Source organism: Pantherophis guttatus, chromosome 1 (genome assembly GCF_059756535.1).
Source record: "Pantherophis guttatus breed Tessera chromosome 1, ASM5975653v1, whole genome shotgun sequence".
Lineage (NCBI taxonomy): Eukaryota > Metazoa > Chordata > Lepidosauria > Squamata > Colubridae > Pantherophis > Pantherophis guttatus.
Genome location: NC_142063.1, coordinates 19,284,419 through 19,304,992, shown reverse-complemented (window position 1 = coordinate 19,304,992; position 20,574 = coordinate 19,284,419).

Sequence of the window (20,574 nt, the reverse complement as noted above, 5' to 3'; positions counted from 1 at the left end):
CTCTACCCCCCCCCACCTCTCCCTGTCTCCCTCCCTCTGGAAAACAAAATACAATTTATGAAAAAATGAGGGCTCTTCTTGGCATGATTAAAAGGGAAGGGGAGGCGGGGAGGCGGGGGAGCAAAGGATATGACTAGACAATCCTTCCTTATAAACCAGGATAACTTTGCAAGATGGGTTGGGAGGGAGAGAAGTGATATATATTTTAAAAAAATACTTTTGCAATATAATTTTATTACATTGCTGCTTTTTTCTGGAAAGAAAGTTTCTTTTAGCTTGCACATCGTTGGTCTTTGGTTTTAGATTTGGTGGGTGGGTGGTACAGAGTGAAATGTTATTATCTAAAGAAGCGTTTCTCAATCTTGGCAATTTTAAGATAGGATGGATTTCAACTACCAGAATTCCACAGTCGGCCATACTGGCTGGGGAATCCTGGGCGTTGAAGCCCACCCATCTTAAAGTTACAGTTTGGGGAACAATGAAAAGAGGGCATTGGTTGGTTTCCATTATATATGGGGGAGGAAGATGTGGCACTAATACAGTATATGCAGGCGTGCCATAGCAAGGGTGCCAAGAGAATGCGGTCCCTTGCCTGTTGAAGGTAAGATTCCAAGAATGCTGAAAGAGAAGAAATCGGGGTCAAGGAACAACCTGGAGTTTCTGTCCTGTAAATCTGTTCTTTTGGAAAAGGCCTTGGGAATTGAATTCCCCAATGAACCTTGACAGTGACTTTTGTTTAAATGAAAGCCGATTGCAGTTGACTCTGTGTAAACCGTTGGCTCCTACCTAACAAAGGTAGCAAATACGTTTTGACTCTGGATTAAATCTTGTGGTTTTCCTGAACTGGTCCTAAAAAAAAAAAGAGCAATTTTGCAAAAGTACCAACCATCTGAGAACCGGTGTGTGTGTGCTTGTGTGTTTGCAAAACGAGAGAGCCTAACAATTTAAACTGGATTCAAACCCATGTACTGTAGGCTTGCCCTGATGATGTAGAGTTCCTTTTACTGACCTTTCGTATTATTTGTAGATTTCAAGTGGTTGCTTAGGGTTGTTCAGATCCCTCCTCGACAGGATAGGCAGTGGGACTTTGGGAAGTGTGTTTGTGTGCTCGCAGAGCATATGCTATTTGAAAAGGCGGCTTTCTGGTGATCAAAACTGTCATTAATTTTCCAGCATCTCTACCCCAAACACTTTAAATTTGGGATGTTTTCAGGTTACAGACCATAACAAAGTGAGTAGTAGCTGAATACACACACACACACACACACACACACACACACACACACACACAAGGGAGAGAAGCCAGCAGGAGTATGAAATACCAAAAATATAACTTAAGCTGTGCCTGTACTGCTGGTTTGCATTTCCTTGGCTGCTTCATTTTTGCTCATGTTAATTCTTCCCTCCAGGTTATTTATCCATACTCTATTTGAAGGTTTGAATTGATTTTTTTTTTCTTTCTTTCTTTTTGGAGATGGGGTGAAATTGAGTGTCCAAGAAACTCCACTCCATCAAGATTGGCTGGGAATGGGGGTGGGTGGGAAGAGGTTAAAAAGATGGAGTTTGATCGCTGTCCGAAACTGTTCGATGCAATTCTGTGCTCGGCTCACTTTGGGGTGTTTTTTTTGGGGGGGGGGTTGTGCTACTATGGTTCATTTAACAAAAATTTTGCGATGCAATCCCATGTACGTTGAAGAGAGGACTGAACCTCCTTATATCCATATGTATAGAAATAAGTTGCGTTGGGACACAACTGAAGGTTGCAGCCTTGTGTGTTCAGAGGGTAAACATATTGTGCACTACTTAATCCCTGGAGTGTGCATACAGAAAGCAGGTATATTCTCAGAAGTGGGAGTGGTCAACCTTTCCAGGAAAACACCTCAGGATGTTTTCTTTGCTTCTTCTTCTTTCTTTTTTCTTTTTTCCACTCGCCCCAAATCTCCTAGGTAATGATAACCTCCACTTTGGTTTTGGGAAAGTCAAGTCTCCCTCTCCGTTTTCTCCCTTCAAATTTGGGAATCTGAAATTGCTGAAAAAACTTGAACAGCGTTTCTCAACCTCACTGCTTTAAGATGGGCGGACTTCAATTCCTAGAATTCCCCAGCTAGCCAGGTTGGCTGGGGGGGATTCTGGGAGCTGAAGTCCGCCCATCTTAAAAGCGCTTGAGGTTGTGAAACGCTGAACTAGACTGTCAGGTGGATGTCTGGTCACGTGACTAGAACAAGTGGGCCTTTTTCATCTTGTAGCTGCCAAGCAGCTTGGATTAGTCTGAGAAGGAAAACTTGGCTGGGCCTTGGGGTTAATAACTTGGTTGAGATCCTACTTGCCTAGATCGGTAACCACAGGAGGGTCTTAGGCTGCCCTGCCCCACTGAGACCACACATCCTGTCCAATGCCCCCTTCATATCACCCTTAGCAGCCACCGTTCAACTTAAGACATTCATCTTTTATCCTCTGGGTTTGTTTTCTGTTGTTATGACATGGTCTTGAGGGGAGCACGACGCCCGGAAGGGAGGAATCGGCAGAAATGGTTTCCTTTAAAAATTCAATGCCAAGATTGGAACAGCCATTTTCTAACGTCGTTTCTTCCCTTCCCTTGCCCTGCTGCCCTCTTTCTCTTTCGGCGTTTTCTGTCGGAGAACATTTCTTCCCTGACCTTCTCGGATCCGTGCACATACTTTTTGTCCATTTATATTTTACAGTGGTTTAACAATATTTTATTCTCTGTCTCGCTTCTTGCTTGCTACATCACATTAACACACACACACACAGAGACACACCGCAGCACCAGGGAAAGCGAGCGAGTCCCGTCCTTGGGTGAAGGCGCTCACGGGTGGTTGGAGAAAGAGAAATCTGCCTTGGAGGGCACTTTTACACTACAGCCTTAAATTACTTTAATTTCTTATCTCTCCGTTCTGTAAAGAGGGGATTTTAAACCGGAAGTTCCCCACATCCTCAATTCAGGAGTTTTCTGGGGAGGGGAATCCATGACCGATTTTAGAGGTGGCAAAAATGCAATTCATTTTCCCAACGGGGTTTTCAGTTGGAGCTCTCCAAAATAAAAAAAACAAACAAAAACATGGAGCCATGTCTTTCACCCTCTTCACCTCCCTCCTCGCTCACTTCCCTGGTGTTCTCATGATATTTGATTCTAGCATTTATACGCATACTATTAGCCAACGCGCCTACTTTTATGTACCATTACCTGAAAGCCAACTCTGGTTTTCTTTTCTTTTTAATTTTTTTCCCCTATGCAAAAGGAAAAAAAAAAAAAATTCTAAAGGACAATTTAAAACTTTAAAAAAAAAAAAGAGGAAAAAAGAAAAAGAGAAAAAAAAGGAAAAAATGTATAAAAAATTAAATAAGCTATGCTTTCAACAGTTGTGCTGCGTCCCGTGTCTTATTTGAAAGCCGAGAAATTGGAAAATTGCTACCGTATTGTTTAACTCCTCTCAAAAAAAACAGCGAGGAGTCCTAGGAAAGATGTAGGAAAAGTCAGCCTAAGGGACTGAGAGCTGGAACGGCTGTCTGTTCTGTCCCCAACCCCACGCACACACACCAACAGACGTTCAGGAGTTAAAGACCAAACCAGCCGGCAAAATCCTTTTCCTTATGATAACGGAACTTGGCAACAACCTAGTGGCTGCCTGCCAAGAGTTTATTATTTACAAAGAGGAGAGATAACTTCTCCCCACTTCTAATACATCAAAGGAAAGCAGTTCAATAATTACGGAATTAAATCAAGTCCAGAGATACTTCCAGCAAAGTCTTAAAGCAAAAGTCCGGCAATGCAGAATGGCGTGGAAGCTTTCAGCTTTGTTTGTCACAAGGTTTGACTGGCCACCACGCTCCCTTTTATATCCTGTGGGGTGTGGTACAGTGACTCAGCTAATCTTGGGCACGGCTTCCCCTCTGTTGCGCACGCTTCTCCCTGCGCCTCTGGCGAGGGTCCAGCCAGCACTTTTCTCCTTCATCACTGTCCACCTGTGACTGCGGGGACGTGCTTGGCCCTGAGCCTATCTTTTGGCCTTCGGTGTCCTCCGGAGGCATTGCCAGAGAGGAGGGTCCTGGAGAGGGAGGCCTTGCCAACTCCTCTCCTTCACCCTCAGAGTCCTCTCCTGCCGATGATACAGGCTCAGGCAACGGAGCCACAACACTGTCCTGCTGTGGCCTTTCTAGGCTTGAGGGCAAAAAGAGAATGGAGTGATGCTGGATATAATTAACGTTGTGCTCAAACCTGCCTAGTAATTTCTCAACATTTTTATACTCCCGGAATATCCTTCAGTGTGTGAATTCTTGCACTATTTCTTTTGACGAAGTCCTTTCCAGGTTCTCAGAAATGTTTTTCAGTTTACAGGTAGTCCTCGATTTATGACAACAACAGGGACCAGGATTTCCATTGTTAAGTGAGGTAGTCATAAAGCACTACTATATCGCTTAGTGACAATGATCCTTGCAGTCGTGGTTGCCATTGGTAACCAAATCGCACGGTTCTTCTTTAGGCAAGGCAACTTCCTGCCGGCGTTCCACAACTAAAGTCGCTGGGGAAGCCAGCAGGAAGTTGCAGGTGCCAGGCCAGCAGGCAGGTAAGTGGCTGCTGTCAAGAAGGGGAGGGAGCAAGGGGTGTGTGAGGAAGGGTCAAGGAAGGTGTGTGTGAAATGCCGTGCTGGTTGGGGAGGGAGTGCAGGGTGCTGCATGGGTCAGGGAAGGGATGCAGAAATGCATGAGTGGTCAGCACAGTGCAAATGCAGTGGAGCTGGGGGAGCGTGCCCTGTCAAAGGAGTCTTCTCCAGTGACTTGCAACTTTACCTGTTGGCTTCCCCAATGATTTTGTGGGAAAGAGGGCAAGGAAATTTGCAAATGGTGATCGGGTGACTATGGGGTGCTTTGTAACCTGTTGTAAGTACAAACATATTGACACCCACCCAGATCATTACGGCTGCAGGGGAAACTGGAATGGCCAAAACTCCAAGGACTGGTCCACCATAACCACCATTCCCTCAGTGCCATCAGACTTTGAAGTCTGGTCTTAAGTCGAGGACTACCTGTACTTTGTCCTTGGTAGTGGCGGAGGACAATATTGCAAATCGTGTTTTCTGTTGCACTTCTTTTCAACATGACAAAACCCGGCTCCCCAATCAGAATAAACTCTGTGGCTGTCATTTCCTCCTGAGGCAGCTCAGTCTGCTTCATGAGGAGCCAGGATCACTGGAGATGGCTGAAGAGAAGATTGGGCAACGAAAGACAAGATTCACTCACACCCCTGCCTATCTTGTAAGGGGAAGACAGTGCTGCTCCATTCCAGAGAGTATCTATCTATCTATCTATCTATCTATCTATCTATCTATCTATCTATCTATCATCTATCTGTCTGTCTGTCTAGAAAATTTGAAAGCAAGTTATTTTGAGATCTGTTGAAGGATTAACCGGTAAGGAAAACGTATCATGTAAAAGATCAAGAGAGAATATTTTGCAGCTGTAGAAGACTACAGGTAGTCCTCGACTTAACGACCACAATTGAGCCCAGAATGGATACTGCTAAGTGCGAAATTTGTTAAGTGAACTTAGTCCCATTTTATGACTTTCCTTGCCACATTTGTTAAGTGGATCGCTGCAGCTGTTAAATTAGTAACCCGGTTGTTAAGTGAATCTGGCTTCCACATTGACTTTGCTTGTCAGAAGGTCGCAAAAGGTGGATCCCATGACCCTGGGACACTGCAACCGTCAAAAATATGAATCACTTGTTAAGTATCCAAATGTAAATCACATGACCATGGGGATGCTGCAATGGTCGGAAGCAGAGGTGGTATTCAGCTGGTTTGGACCAGTTCAAGCGAACTGGTAGCGGAAATCGCAGGTGGGTTCGCCCACCCGTCCCGGCTCTATGCCTTTCTATTTAAGCACGTTTTTGAGACCGGGCGCATGCACGGAAGGCATGTGCACTCACATTTGCGAACCGGTAGGGAAAGTAAGTGAATTCCACCCCTGGTCATAAGTGTAAAAAATGGTCATAAATCACTTTTTTCAGTGCCCTTGTAATGTGGAACAGTCACTAAATGAACTGTTGTAAGTCGAGGATTACCTGTATTCCCTTGCTGGATCTTGCAGTGGCCTGGAAAAGGATGAAATCATCTCCTTCCCATCATCCATGCCATTCTTCCAAAAGATCTGCTGAAATATTTAAGTTTCTTGTTCCTTTCCCTGTTTCTCAGCTTACTAGAATGCAAAGCGCTTGCGGTGTCCAGAAACCTTACAAGGGGTTGTAAAGGAAACCTCTACAGGTAGTCCTCGACTTACGACCACCACTGAGCCCACAATTTCCACTGCTAAGCAAGGCAACTGTTAAGGGAATGTTGCCCCATCTTGCCACCCTCCTTGCCACAGCTATTAAGTGAATCACTCTAATTGTTCAATAGCTTCCACATTGACTTTGCTTGTTGGAAGGTCGCAAAAGATGATCACATGACCCTGGGACACTGCAACCATCATAAATACCAGTCAGTTGCTAAGCATACGAATTTTGCTCATGTGAGCATGGGGATGCTGCAGCGGTCGTAAGTGTGGAAAATGGAGAGGCTGCAACGGTTATAAGTATAAAAAATGGTCATAAATCACTTTTTTTCAGTGCTGTTGTAACTTCGGTTACTAAACTAAAGGTTGTAAGTTGAAGACTACCTGTAAAGTACTTGATTCTAGACTTTTTCTTAGTGGGGGAGGAATAACTTTGCTTTATTTGGATCAAATCTTTCCAAAATATCGTATTTTTCGAAGTATAAGGCGCACCTTAGTTTTTTGGGAGGAAAATAAGAGAAAAGCTGATTGGTGGGTGGATCGGCCTCCCGGAATACCCCCAATCAGCTGTTCCCAGAGGTGAATTTTAGCAACAGGTTCGTTGGTTGTGAGCTCTGTGTGTTGCTTTTTTTTCAGTCTCTGAAACTCTGTTTCAGAAAAAAGTTTTTTTTCTGCCTCTGAAAGCCTCTGAAAACAGCTTCAGAAAAAAAAGCCTCTGAAACTTTATTTGGGGGCTTTTTTTCTGAAGCTTCTTTCAGAGGCTTTTTTTCTGAAGCTCTATTTGGAGGCTTTTCTTAGCATCCGAAATCTCTGTTTGAGAGGCTGGGTGGGGCTAAATTTGGAGTATAAGACGCACCCAGATTTTCACCCTCTTTTTGGGGGGAAGAAGGTGCGTTTTATATTCCAAAAATTTGGTAGGTTTTTTTTGGTCTCCTACAGGTGGGCATTAAAGCAGACACAACATGATCCACCTGCTCCTTTTGTGGAGATCATCCAGGTCATGTTGTCCCAAAGGTGTTTTTTCCAAAAGGCAGTTGAACTTTCTTGGGGTTTTTTCCCCCCCTTTGAAAACATTTTGCTTCTCATCCAAGAGGTTTCTTCAGTTGCTCCTTTGTTCAGTTCTGTTTATAGCAGAGCAAACCTGTTTGCGGAGAACCAAACCCATTAAGAGTATGTAGAGAGTGAGATTTAAAATCCCAAATAAAGTTAATTAGGGATGGTCCAGACTCTTGACACAAAAGACTACATTTCATTGGGATCTGCAGACGAAGGTAAGGAAATATCAAGTTTTGCAGTGTGATAAAGCATCATCCATTTTTTGTGTGTCCAACATGCAACACACATTAAACCAAACACAGGCATACAGCTTTTATAAGTTGTAACCAGAGTTTTTCTATGACAAATATTCATTCAATGTGCAAAAATTGAGGTAGCCCTCGACTTACAACCATTCATTTAGTGACGGTTCAAAGTTACAATGACACTGAAAAAAGTGACTTAGAATAGATCCTCACACAACTGTTGCAACCTCTCCATGGTGACATGATCAAAATTTGAGCGTTTTGCCAACCAGCATGTATTTGTGACGGCCACAGTGTCCCATAGTCAGGTGAGCCCTTTTTGCAACTTTCTGACAAAATCAATGGGGAAGCCAGATTCACCTAACAACTGTGTTCATCACTTAGCAACTGCAGTGATTCACTTAACAACTGTGGCAAGAATGGTCATAAAATGCAGCAAATCTCATTTAACAGCTGCCTTGCTCTTAAATTTTGGCCTCGGCTGTAGTTGTAAGTCGAGGACTACCTGTATTGTACTTATTTTTGAAGACTTTTTTTTAAATATTTTTAAAAAACTATATAATCTTTGTATTTTTTTAAAAAAAAATCATTGTTATGCTGTTCTTCGACCATAATAAAGGTTTGATTTATTGATCGGCCAAAGTGAGAAGCAAAAATTCTAAAATAACAAACATCTTTGTTAGCTTGATTGTTCAAATTTTGGTTCAGAAATGTATCAGAACAAAGAGAAACCAATGCACTCTCTCCCTTACCTTTTCTGCCCTGCCCTGTTCATAGAAATTCAGACCGGTTTGATGTTATCTTCCAAATATTGTATTTCCTCCTTGGACGTCCCAAGGATGTCCCTTGGATGTGCTTTTTCAGGAGGCAACTGGACTTCCTTGTTTTTTTCTTTGAGGATGTTTCACTTCTCATCCAAGAAGCTACTTCAGCTCTGACAGGATAGTGGGAATGGAAGGATTTATATTCCTTTCAGACAGCTGTTCATTTGCATCCCTTTAGAGGGTCATTGAAGCCCTTGGAGGTTTATCTGTGTCTTCAGGGTCACCTGAGTAGTGTGCCTGGTTACTGTAGTCTGCAATTTTTCCCCCCCTCTGGAAATCCATTCCTACTCCCACACCATTCAAAGGGTGTTCATCCCAAATTGTATAGCTAAAAGTCTGTAGAGATTCTTAATCATCCAGGTCATGGTTGTCCCAAAGGTGCTTTTTCAGGAGGCAACTAGACTTCCTTGTTTTTTCTTTGAAGACATTTCGCTTCTCATTTAAGAAACTTCTTCAGCTCTGATAGGATAATGGGGAATGGAAGGATTTATACTCCTTGCAGACACATCCTTCTACCTGGATGTGATCTTTTGGGTTGAAATGGAACCCCTCACTTCAACAGGCCATATCACACTCAATAGATTAATCTTGAAAATACAGAGAGTCCTCAATTTACAACCACTGGGAGTTACAACAGCATTGAAAAAGTGACATACAGCTGGTTCTCACATTTATGACCACTGCAACATCTCCACGGGTTATGTGATCAGCAGGGGTGGGTTCTAAATTTTTTTACTACCGGTTCTGTGGGCATGGTTTATTTTGTGGGCGTGGTTTGATGGTCATGTGACAATTCTTTAGGATTTAGCAGAGGTACTGGTCTACCAGGTTTTTAACTGCTTGCAGAGCTGTACTGGTCTACCCATTTGTTTTTGGAGTGCACTGGTCTACCACCACACTGCCTTTTAACACTGATCAGCTGTAGGGCGGCCCTTTGAAGCCCCAGGGCAAGAGTTTAAACAGCTTTTTTCCTTCTAGCCGATCAGCTGGGACTCAGGAGGCAGCGAATAGATTGGGGGCGGGGCCAAATAAAAGGTAAGAATAACGGGGGCGGGGGGGCAGCTCCCAAACAAAGAGAACCGGTTTGGTGACGTCATAGTGTCACTGATACCGGCTCGGCCGAACCAGGCTGAACCGGGAGGAACCCACCACTGGTGATCAGAATTTGGGCACTTCTTAATTGGCAGGTATGTGTGATAGTTGCAGCATCCTTTTAGGCCCAGGGATCGTGTGATCAGCATTTTTGACCTTCCCAGCCAGCTTCGATATGCAATATCAATGGGGGAATTTGCTTAACAACTGTGCGATTCACTTAACAACACCAGTGATTTTCCTAATAATATGGCAAAAAAGATCATCAAATTAGGCAGAACTGACAGTAATAACTGCCTTCATTAACTGATGGAAATTTTGGTCCCACGTGTCGTAAAACAAGGACTACCTGAAATAGCATAGAGAACATTATTTCTTCTGCAAGCAGGAAACGAACAGTGTGTCTTGATCTTTAGATCCAGACCTGAAATTTTCCCAAGGTCACCTGTGAAAGTAAACAGCCCTTCCATCCATCAATTTCTATTCCCCATGTGCTGCTTCTTTCAATGTAGACTTCAAAATGCTGACATGGCATGTTCACTCTGCATTGCCCTTCCCTGCAAATAATTTGGGTCCCTGGTTGGATGCAGTTACTCCTCCTTTCCCCCCAATTTCCTTCCTGTCAAATCGAGGCCCGAGGCTGAACCCCAAAAGCTTTCCTTTCCTCCCTGAGAAATCTTTAACATTTTGCAAATCCGCAGTCGATGCAGATCTGCCCGGAATGGCTTGCGCAGAGTGCGTGCGACTCTTTTTTGTTGGCAGTGCCTAACTTGCGAGGCCCTTGGTGGCTTCACCCTCGTTAAGCAACAGAATGTAATTACAGGGAGGTTATTTGGATGAGCGATTCATGGTTTCCAGCTGCATGGCTGCTGAGGCCGGGGCCCTCCCACAAGGCCGCTGAATTAGGTGGCCTGTGTTGAAAGGCAGCGTTTCCTCCACAGCCCCTCTTGCTTTCCCTCTTAAAGCATCTGCACTCCTCTGCCCACTAAGCAAGACTGCCACCCTCAGATATGGTGGAGGGCCTTGGCCTCTGCTTGGCAGAGCCACTCGTGGTAAGTCTTTGGTAGCGAATTGGATGCACTGGAAAGCCCCCCCTCCCCCAGGTATCCCGATGAGCACAAAAGAACGTGGATTTTGGGCTCGGCAAAGGCCTTGCTGTTATTATTCATGCAGGTAGTGGTGTCTGCTTGCCTCTCCTTTTGTAAATACGTTTTCTGCCCAGGGTGACCTCAATTTCCATGTAATTCTCTCCCAGGATATGTATTTTTTTTCCTGTGCAGGAAGAGATGAAAAAAAAAATTCCCTCTGCTTCATGAATGGAGAGAGTTTAAGTTTAATTCAATTTATATGCCGCCCTATCTCCAATGGACTCAGGGCGGCTCACAAGAATAAAATGCACAATTGCACATTAAAACAGTATGAAATTAAAAGTTCAAGTTAAAACAGTTTAAAATCGATTTAAAAACTATTAAGAACCCCCCCCCCACTCCCCCCATCAGTCCAGGCTACGAAACAACCAGGTCTTCAAATCACGGCGGAACGAGCGAAGGTCAGGGGCCATCCGGAGCTCCAAAGGAAGTTGAGAGGTTGTTCGGGGCTTCTACATGGGACTTGCCTACCAGGGTTTGCCACCCCCACTTGAGAAAACGAGCCATGCCACACGACTTGTGGATTGGAATCTCCAGTTAGACTGGAGGGAGGTGTTAAAAGGGGCCAAAGCTTAGAGTTCTTGCATTGCAGGAAGCACTACAGGCCTGGCCTGGCCTCCCAGAATCTCTGAAGCCTTATCTCAGGAGTGTCAAACTCGATTTCAATGAGGGCCGCATCAGGATGGTGTTTGATCTTGGGAGGCCGAGGTGGGCATGGCCAACTTGACGTCACTCGTGTCGGGGGCGCCTGTGGTGGCCCTACCAGCGAAAATGGGCTCCTGAGCTGTTTTTGGTCATGACGGCCTCCAGTTTTCGCTGGCAGAGGGCTGCAGGAGGCCATCACAGGCAAAAATGGAGCCTGGGAGGCTGCACCAGTCCTCCTGAGCTCTTTTCACTGGCAAACGCCCCAAGGGCCAGTCCTTTGGTGTTTCCAGGGCGGCCCCGCGGGCCAGATCTAAGCACCTAGTGGGCCGGATCCGGCCCGCAGGCCTTGAGTTTGACACCCCTGCCTTATCTGAACCGTTCTCAGGGGAAGGCAGAGAGTCTGGTGGGATTCTTCTTTTTTTTTTTTGAAAAGTTTTACAGAAAAAATAATAATAATTTCCCCCCCAATATTCCCCCACCCTTTCCCTCCCCTCCCCCCCAGACTTCCCAGAGCAAAATACAAGGTATTTCAATTAACAATCATAAGCTAAATTAACCTATCTATCCTCAGACTACTAACTCCCCCCCTGAAACCTTAACTCCACTATAGATAACATAATACTTCTAATACTTAACGTTCATTCATAAGCTATTTGATATTTTCTTGTCTGATACTTATTTTGAATATAATCAATCCATCTTCTCCATTCCGATACGTATCTTTCTTGTGTATAGTCCTTCAAATACGCTGAGATTTTCGCCAGTCTGGTGAGATTCTTGTAACACAGGCAGCTAACAATAAAGCTTCTGCTTGAGACTATCCACTTGTGGTTCAGATTGCTTGTGCCTGATACTACTAAAGTTCAATCCCAAATCTAATGTTACTGCTTTTTGGATGTCTGCCCGGTTCTCCTTCCCTTCCAAAGTAAGTCGGGCAGAGGTGGGATTCAGCAGGTTCTGACCAGTTCTGGAGAACCAGTAGTGGAAATTTTGAGTAGTTTGGAGAACTGGTAATAAAAATTCTGACTGGCCCCGCCCCCATCTATTCTCTGCCTCCCAAGTCCCAGCTGATTGGGAGGGAATGGAGATTTTACAGTATCCTTCTCCTGCCACGCCCACCAAGCCATGCCATGCCTACCAAGTCACACCCACAGAATCGGTAGTAAAAAATTTTGAAACCCACCACTTAAGTCGGGCCTATTTCAAGCAGCATGAAGCCCCTTCAAATGCCCTCTTTAGTCTTCAACCCCTTCATTAAGATATTTGTGTTATATTCTGATTCAGGATGGGAAATTAGACCCAACAGTTCAGAACTATGTGGCTGTTGCAGTTACAGAAGTGGGGGCAACCTCTGTCAAGATTTATCTGGGGCACCCCCCATCCCCCATTACTGCATCCTGTCCCACTAGCTCTCTAGAGAAAAGCAGCATGTTTTTTCTTTTTTGAGATGGTTATTTCCTAGCTGTTGAGGAAGCTTATTCTTAAGAATAATCTATTTCTCTAGAAAAAGGAAGGCACTTGAGATCCATTTCTCTAGAAAAAAGAAGACAGTTGAGATCCATTTCTCTAGAAAAAGGAAGGCACTTGGTAACTTAGCCAAAACTGTCTGAGCTCCAAGAACTTCCTCCTCTGTCCAACAGCTTGCAAAAGTATTTTGATGACAATACACACTTGTTCTTCTTTTAGGTAAAAAAAAGGAACAAACAGGTATATTGAACCGGCTTGGTAAGAGTCTGTCTGAAAATGTACTCAGTTCAGAATAGATTTCCGGTTAAATATGAATCAAAACTATGACTCTGCTGTGAAAAACGCAAATGCTATTTTAGGCTGCATCAACAAAGGTGTAAGTATCAAATACTGGAAAGTAATACATTTAATATATTATACATAGGTTGGATACAGACTTCAGCAAGGATTCAATTCTTCTCATTGCTTTTCAAGAAGCAGTCGGGGAAAATAAAACAGGGTCAGAAGAGGAGATGGCTGGTGGGATTGGAACTCAGGGCTTCAAAGATTGTGAAGAAAATGAGCATGTTTAGATGTCAAACACAAGACTGACCAGGAATATGGTTAACATTCTTCAAGCACTTGAAAATGTCCTAGAGAAGCATGCTGGGGCCTGTTTGTCTTCAGAGTACAGGCAGTCCTCGACTTCCCGACCACAAGTGAGGCCAAAATTGCCATCGCTAAGCAAGATAGTTATTATAAGTGAATTTTGCTCCGTTTTATGATTTTTCTTGCTACAGTTGTTAAGTGAACCACTGCAGTTGTTAGTAAAATGGGTAAGTGAATCTGGCTTCTCCATTGACTTTGCTTGTCAGAAGATTGCTAAAGGCACTGCAATCCTCAAAAATACATGCCAGTTGCCAAAACGTCTGAATTTTGATCACATGACCATGAGGACGCTGCAATGGACATGTAAAAAACAGCCATAAATCACATTTTTCAGTACTTTTTGTAACTTGAATAGTCACTACAAACTTTGTGAGTTGAGGACTATCTGTACAGGGTACGGAACAATATGCTAAGTTATACTAAGTTCCAGGAAGGCAGATCCTGGTTAAAGGAAGGGGAAACTTTCTAATAGAAAGAGCAGCTGGACAGTGGGAGTGGTTACAGAAAGGCATAATGAATCACCTACAACATTTGGTAGATGTGTTTAAGCAACACATTGGGGAAAGGATGATGGGATGGTGGAGTCTCTTTCAACCTCCTGCTTTATGGAAATGGAATTGTAGCGCCACCTCCTGGGAGAATATGAATATTACCAACAGCATTGAAATCATCAGATTAGGTTGATCCGACTGCAGATCCTGGTAAAATAGAGGACAGTGTTTAACTCTACTCAAGTGTCCCTGACAACATCATATATCTTATACTTTGCCAGAAATTACTTCCCATTCTGTTTAAAATTGACAAACCCATCTCTATTGGGGGGGGGGAAATAAGTGATTGCAAATATGGTCATAGAAATAGCAACTTCAGAAACTTTTTCCCACATGCACCTAACCATGGCACAACCTCACCCTGTCCTTTTAAATAGATATCCTCGTTTCCAGAGGTGGGCGGCACATGAATTAACAACCGGTTTGCCTGGCACTGAAAATGTGAGTGCGTGCAGCCTTCTACGCATTGGCTTTGCTCACACATATGGCTTGCAAGCATGTGCGCGGTTTAAAAATGCGGCTAAATAGGATGGCATAGCGCCAGAGCAGATGGGCAGGCAACTACCAATTCGCCCGAACCGGCTGAATCCCACCCCTGCCCCTTTCTCTGAGGCAACTCTGGTGTTAAACAGTGCTTTCCCCTTTAAGCAAGCAACAAGCCAAAATAGTGAATCTCTCTCCAGTTGTTCCTTAACTGGTGGTGGAGACAGAGAAGGACTTGCATGGTGTAGTAGTAGAGAAAGAGACTGCTAGATCTCCATGTGCCGAGTCTCCAGACTTTTAACATTCCCCAGCATGCTGGCTGAGGAATTTTGGGAATTGAAGTCTCCCCATCTTAAACTTGTCAAGGCTGAGAAATACTATTCTAGAATAAGTGCTGAACCCTGGCCTGGGCCAAAAGGAGGCCCGAGGCTGGTCAACGTCACTTTAAATGCATGGGTGTAAAACACCAGAGTGAGTTTGGAGAACTGGGCAGATCTGCCATTGTAGCCATCTGTCAAAGCTTGCCTCTTTCTTCCCCAGTCTTGCCTGATGTTTTGCAATCTGATGTTGATATTTGCAGGGTAGGGAGAAGGGATGTCCACAGGGAGGGGATAAAAAAAAAACAAGTTAGTGGCCAGAGCCAAAGAAACAAAACCCCAGCCCATTTTCTTTCTTTTATTATTGAAAAGTTTTACAGAAAAGAAAAAGATTCCCCCCTTTCCCTCCCCTCATTCCACCCTCCCCCCCCCACTTCCCAGAGCAAAATACAAGGTATTTCAATTAACATCATAAGCTAAATTAACCTATCCTTAGACTACTAAATCCCCCACACACACCTTAACTCCACTATAGATAACATAATACTTCTAATACTTAACACTCATTCATAAGCTATTTGATATTTTCTTGTCTGATACTTATTTTGAATGTAATCAATCCATCTTCTCCATTCCGATACGTATCTTTCTTGTGTATAGTCCTTCAAATACGCTGAGATTTTCGCCATTTCTGCTAAATTCGTTACTTTCAATATCCACTCTTCAATAGTAGGCAAAGAATCCTTCTTCCAATATTGCGCTACCAACAGCCTAGCTGCTGATATTAAGTTCAAGATCAATTTAGTCTCTAATACTGTACACCCCAGCCCATTTTCATGTTCATAGTTGGTTCAAGGACTGGCAGGTGGCACTTTAACTCGGCCGTAAGTGGTTTCCTATCTAACAAGACATTTTGTCACAGATTGTCCCAGACTAGATACTGATCTGGAAACTGCTAAGTAGAATTCACCAAGTTCGGTACTATTCATTTGGGTTTAAATTTTTTAAAAAATCTGCTCTCTTTTCACACTTTGGAACTCTGATAAAGCAGCAGGAGCAGGATAGGAAGAATATTGACGCTTTAAAATTTTGGTGTTGGAGGAGGCTGTTGAGACTATCATGGACAACCAAGAAAACAAACTGATGGATCATTCAATAAATAACTTGGAGATTTCACTGACCAGGATCAAATTATCCTACTTTTGATAAGTGAATACTAGTAATCTCTGGAGAAGTCCATAATTCTGGGAAAGGTAGAAGAAAAAAGAAGAGGATAACCAGCATAATTCAGGTACAGTGGTGATGGGGGGCACTGTGGGAAGACCTGAAGGACCAGGTTACGGACAAGTCATCATGAAGAAAATTTATGTGGTCGCCAAGAGGTGAAACAACTTATCAGCACATAATTGTCATCTGTACTTGGCACTGCTGTGTTATATGGTTCACTACACATAACTGGGTTATGATGAGGTTGGGGATTCAGCACACTGGGGGAATCCCAACATTGTAAAGGCATATGGTATGAATCAGGCCATCACATATTAAGCTGTGGTTCTTTGGGCAAAGGGTGTTATGTGAATACAGAAAAATATGCCACATTACTTGGGTTTGCAGGGTGTGTACATTCCGTCATGATGTCACCATCTCCCACTAGAGTGGTGAAGGTTGGTGTGAGGGCTGAAACTGTCAGCTAGAAGATGAGTGTCTCACACAGTGGTGAAATCTAAAATTTGTTACTACCGGTTCTGTGGGCGTGGCTTGGTGGTGGTGGGGTAATGTGGGCGTGGCCATTAAAAAAAAAACTTTTAAAATCATTTTAACTTTTAAAAATGCTTTCAAAAGGCTCTGACGATCCCAGCTGAGTTGCCTGATCAGCAGAGGCTCTTTTTCTTTTAAAAGCCTCTGCCAATCAGGCAACTCAGCTGGGATCATCAGAGGCTTTTAAAGTATTTTTTAAAAGCCTTTGACGATCCCAGCTGAGCCGCACGATCATCAGAGGCTTTTTTTTTAACTTTTAAAAGCATTTTTTCAGCCGAAGACTTGCCTCCAGAAGTTGTGGGTGCTCCATCACTGGAGGTTTTCAAGACAAGATTAGACAACCATGTGTCTGAAATGGTATACAGCAGGGGTGTCAAACTCAATTTCATTGAGGGCCACATCAAGGCTGTGGTTGACCTTGGGGTGGGGGTGGGGGCAGGCAAGCATGGGCAACTGGGTGGGCGTGGCCAGCTTGACACACACACACACACACACACACAAACTGATGGCATGTTTCCTCTTTTATTTATATAAATTTATTTATATAAATTTATGTATATAAATTGAATAAATAATAATAATGTTTCCTCTTTGCATTGGGTAGACCAGGCTGAAGCTGTTGGCCTGATCTTTTCTCTTTGCATTAAGTAGACCGGGCTGAAGCTACATTGGCCTGATCTTTCCTCTTCGCATTGGGTAGACCGGGATGGCCCCGCCAGCCAGATCAGACCACATCACAGGCCGAATCTGGCCTGCAGCCCTTGTGTTTGACACCCCTGGTATACAAGGTTTCCTGCCTGAGCAGGGGGTTGGATTAGAAGACCTCCAAGGTCCCTGGTTATTCTGTTAGAAGAGTCTCTGGCTAGATATTCTGCCCCAGCTCCAGATTCCCGAGGATATTGACACACATCAAGTTTATTAAGTAGCAAGAATAAACCAAAGTCCGGCAAAGGTTGGCAACCAGCCCAGAAAACAAAATACGATAAGACTTTTCCAAAAATGCTCTGATGATAATTACAAGTTGTTTCCAGCAAGAAACTTACTAACGGCGTGTGACTTAAATAGGCTAAGGGAGTGGCCAATTATCCTCAAGCCTTACTCTCGAGGAGACCTCCTCCTCCTGAGGAGCCACTCCTGCCTTTTGGCAGCCCTGCGTGCTCGAGCATTGAGGAGAGGCTCCTCCACTTCGCTCTCTCCACTTGAAGGAGCCTCTGGAGGTTCTGAAGGCCCAGGCTGAGTCTCTGCCTCTGGCACCACATCGTCTTCAGCCTCCTCGCTGTCCGATGCGAGCTCCAGCTGTGCAGGCTGCTGGCGCAACACCACACCAGCCTCTTCGTCGTCGGGATCAACCACGATCCGCGCAGGCCGCTGGTGTGCCACAACACTAGATCAGACAGCTACCAAAAGCACTGTGCAACCGCTTTCAACACCCAGGGCTGATCACCAGGCAGTAAAATCTTTTATTTTAACTCCCATAAGAGCAGGAAAAGAATGAATTTAAAGCTTGGAGCTGGCATAAAACTACAGGTAAATCCCTAGATTCTCTGGGTTTTGCAATTCCAATACATCTCTGCTGTAAACACATCTTGGCTAAGCCACGTCCTTGAATCTCCTGCTGCAGAGTTCACAAGTACATGCTTACATTCCTTGAGAGAGATTGATTGCCACACTCAGTGAGAAACTCTTTAACAGGTTACAGGACTTATCTTGCACACATCCAAGCCCTCGGGATCTGACACGAACGGAGTTTGGCATTCTTCATTTCCCTTTCATCGAACTTCCCATTCTTTCACCTCAGAGAAATATCCCAAGTGAGTGAAAATATTTCCTCCTTCAGGACAAAAGGACTTTGTCCCCGACAACAAATATGCTACAATGAATGGAATAGGACTCCGTAGGCAAGGGGAGGATTTTGTGATTGCTAATCCCCTGATATGGCTTCTGTTTTTATCTTATCCTCTGCTATTTGCTTGTAAAGATCTACCATCCTCTTTTAACTAAGTGGCCTCCATATTCAGAATGGAAAACAAAAAGCAGGTGGTGTTTTTTTTTAAAAGAAAAAACAACAACGGTTGGCACCTGCATGTAATTCAAATTTGAATGTGCTGAAAAGTGTATTTATTTACTTAATAAATGATTTATACGGCTGCCCAACAGGCACAGGGTGACTCAGGGTGGCGTACAGCACTAAATATTTACAAAATTAGAACCCCAGAAACTCCCACCCCTTGAGACTCTGACAAATACAATCATATAAGCCACTTGATTGGCTCCAAATCTGCAGGCCTGCTGACAGAACCATGTTTTTAGGGCTTTCCAAAAAAAAAAAAAAAAACCTAGCAAGGAGGGGCCAACCTTATTTCGAATGAATGATATTCTGAAGGGAGGGAGCCACCACAGAGAAGGCCCTTCTTCTAGGTTCTATCAGATGTACTTCCTTAATAAATTGGATCGGCAATATACCCTGGTTTCCTACTCTGGGAAGGTAGGCTGAGAAAATGCAACCGGATTAGGATTAGGATTAGGATTAGGATTAGGATTAGGATTAAGAATAGAATAGAATAGAATAGAATAGAATAGAATAGAATAGAATAGAATAGAAATAGAAACTTCATTGTCACTTTAAATGTACACTAATCAGCGTACATTAAAATGAAATTTCGTTGCATTCAGCTCTCAAAGAATAACCATTATGCATATACCCACATGACACATCATAGAAACATCACAGTATAGTTCAAATGTATACATATACTTGGTGAAAAAAAGAATGCTGTGAATTTACAAAGCATAAGGAACAAAGCTGTTATGAGGTGAAAGATAAAGGTAAAGGTTCCTCTTAGACGTATGTGCTGGTCGTTCCTGACTCTAGGGGGCGGTGCTCATCTCCGTTTCAAAGCCGAAGAGCCAGTGCTGTCTGAAGACGTCTCCGTGGTCATGTGGCCAGCATGACAAAACGCCAAAGGTGCACGGAACGATGTTACCTTCCCACCAAAGATGGTCCCTATTTTTCTACTTGCATTTTTGACGTGTTTTTGAACTGCTGGGTTGGCAGAAGCTGGGACAAGTAATGGCACTAGGGATTTGAACCGCTGAACTGCTGACCTTTCGATCGACAAGCTCAGCGTCTTAGCCATTGAGCCACTGTGTCCCTTCATTATGAGGTAGAGGTAATTAAATAACTGTAGTATTAAAAAAAACAGGTAGGAATTGTTCCACGGACACATCATTCCTAGATTTTGCATTCTCAAAAATGGGGGGGGGCGGTGGAATCATGCAGTGTACATAAAAGAAAAGAAAGCAGTGGATAAAGAGCGCCGTTACCAAGTTTTTGGTGCATTTTTTTTTCTCTGAACAGAAAATGGAAGCATGAAGATTTTACTTCTGAGAACTGTAAAAAGAAAAGTAAATATCCTTTAAGGATTATCTTGTGCATTTCTCAATGACTCAAAGAACACAGAAGAATCCAACACAATGACTTCTACAAGTCTTGTCAGGGAGAATTTAGTATCACAGTTTCAGTCTCACCGTAAAACTATTTCCCTCAAACACTTCATGTGTGAAGCAGAACTTTGCCCCAGACTTTGAAAAAATCCAGTTGGAAGGAGGAAGTTTTCCCTAGGCAGACTCATGCAGGGGTGCAACAGGCAAGAAAAGGGAGTTCTCTCAGCTCAAATAGTGCTGTTAAAGAGGAAATGCAAGGCACTTTCCCTCCCCCTCCCGGAGGCCCAACGGTGACCTTTGCCAAGGCTGGCAAGTTTCATATACCTGCCTTGTCCTACCAAATCAATGCCACGATAACTATCTTTGCAAGTTAACAGAAAAGCAGAATATTGCTCAATGATTACCTGCAATGGGATGTCCCAAAGGTATTTTTCAAGAGTTCCTTGTTAACAAGGAAGTACAGTTGCCTCTTGAAAAAGCACCTTGGGGACCACTATGACCTGGATGACTGAAAATCTTCATGGACGTTCTGCAATGAGATGATAATTTGCATTTCAATATGCTGAAGATCCTTGATTCAAGCATCTAGGTAAGTGAGGCTGGAT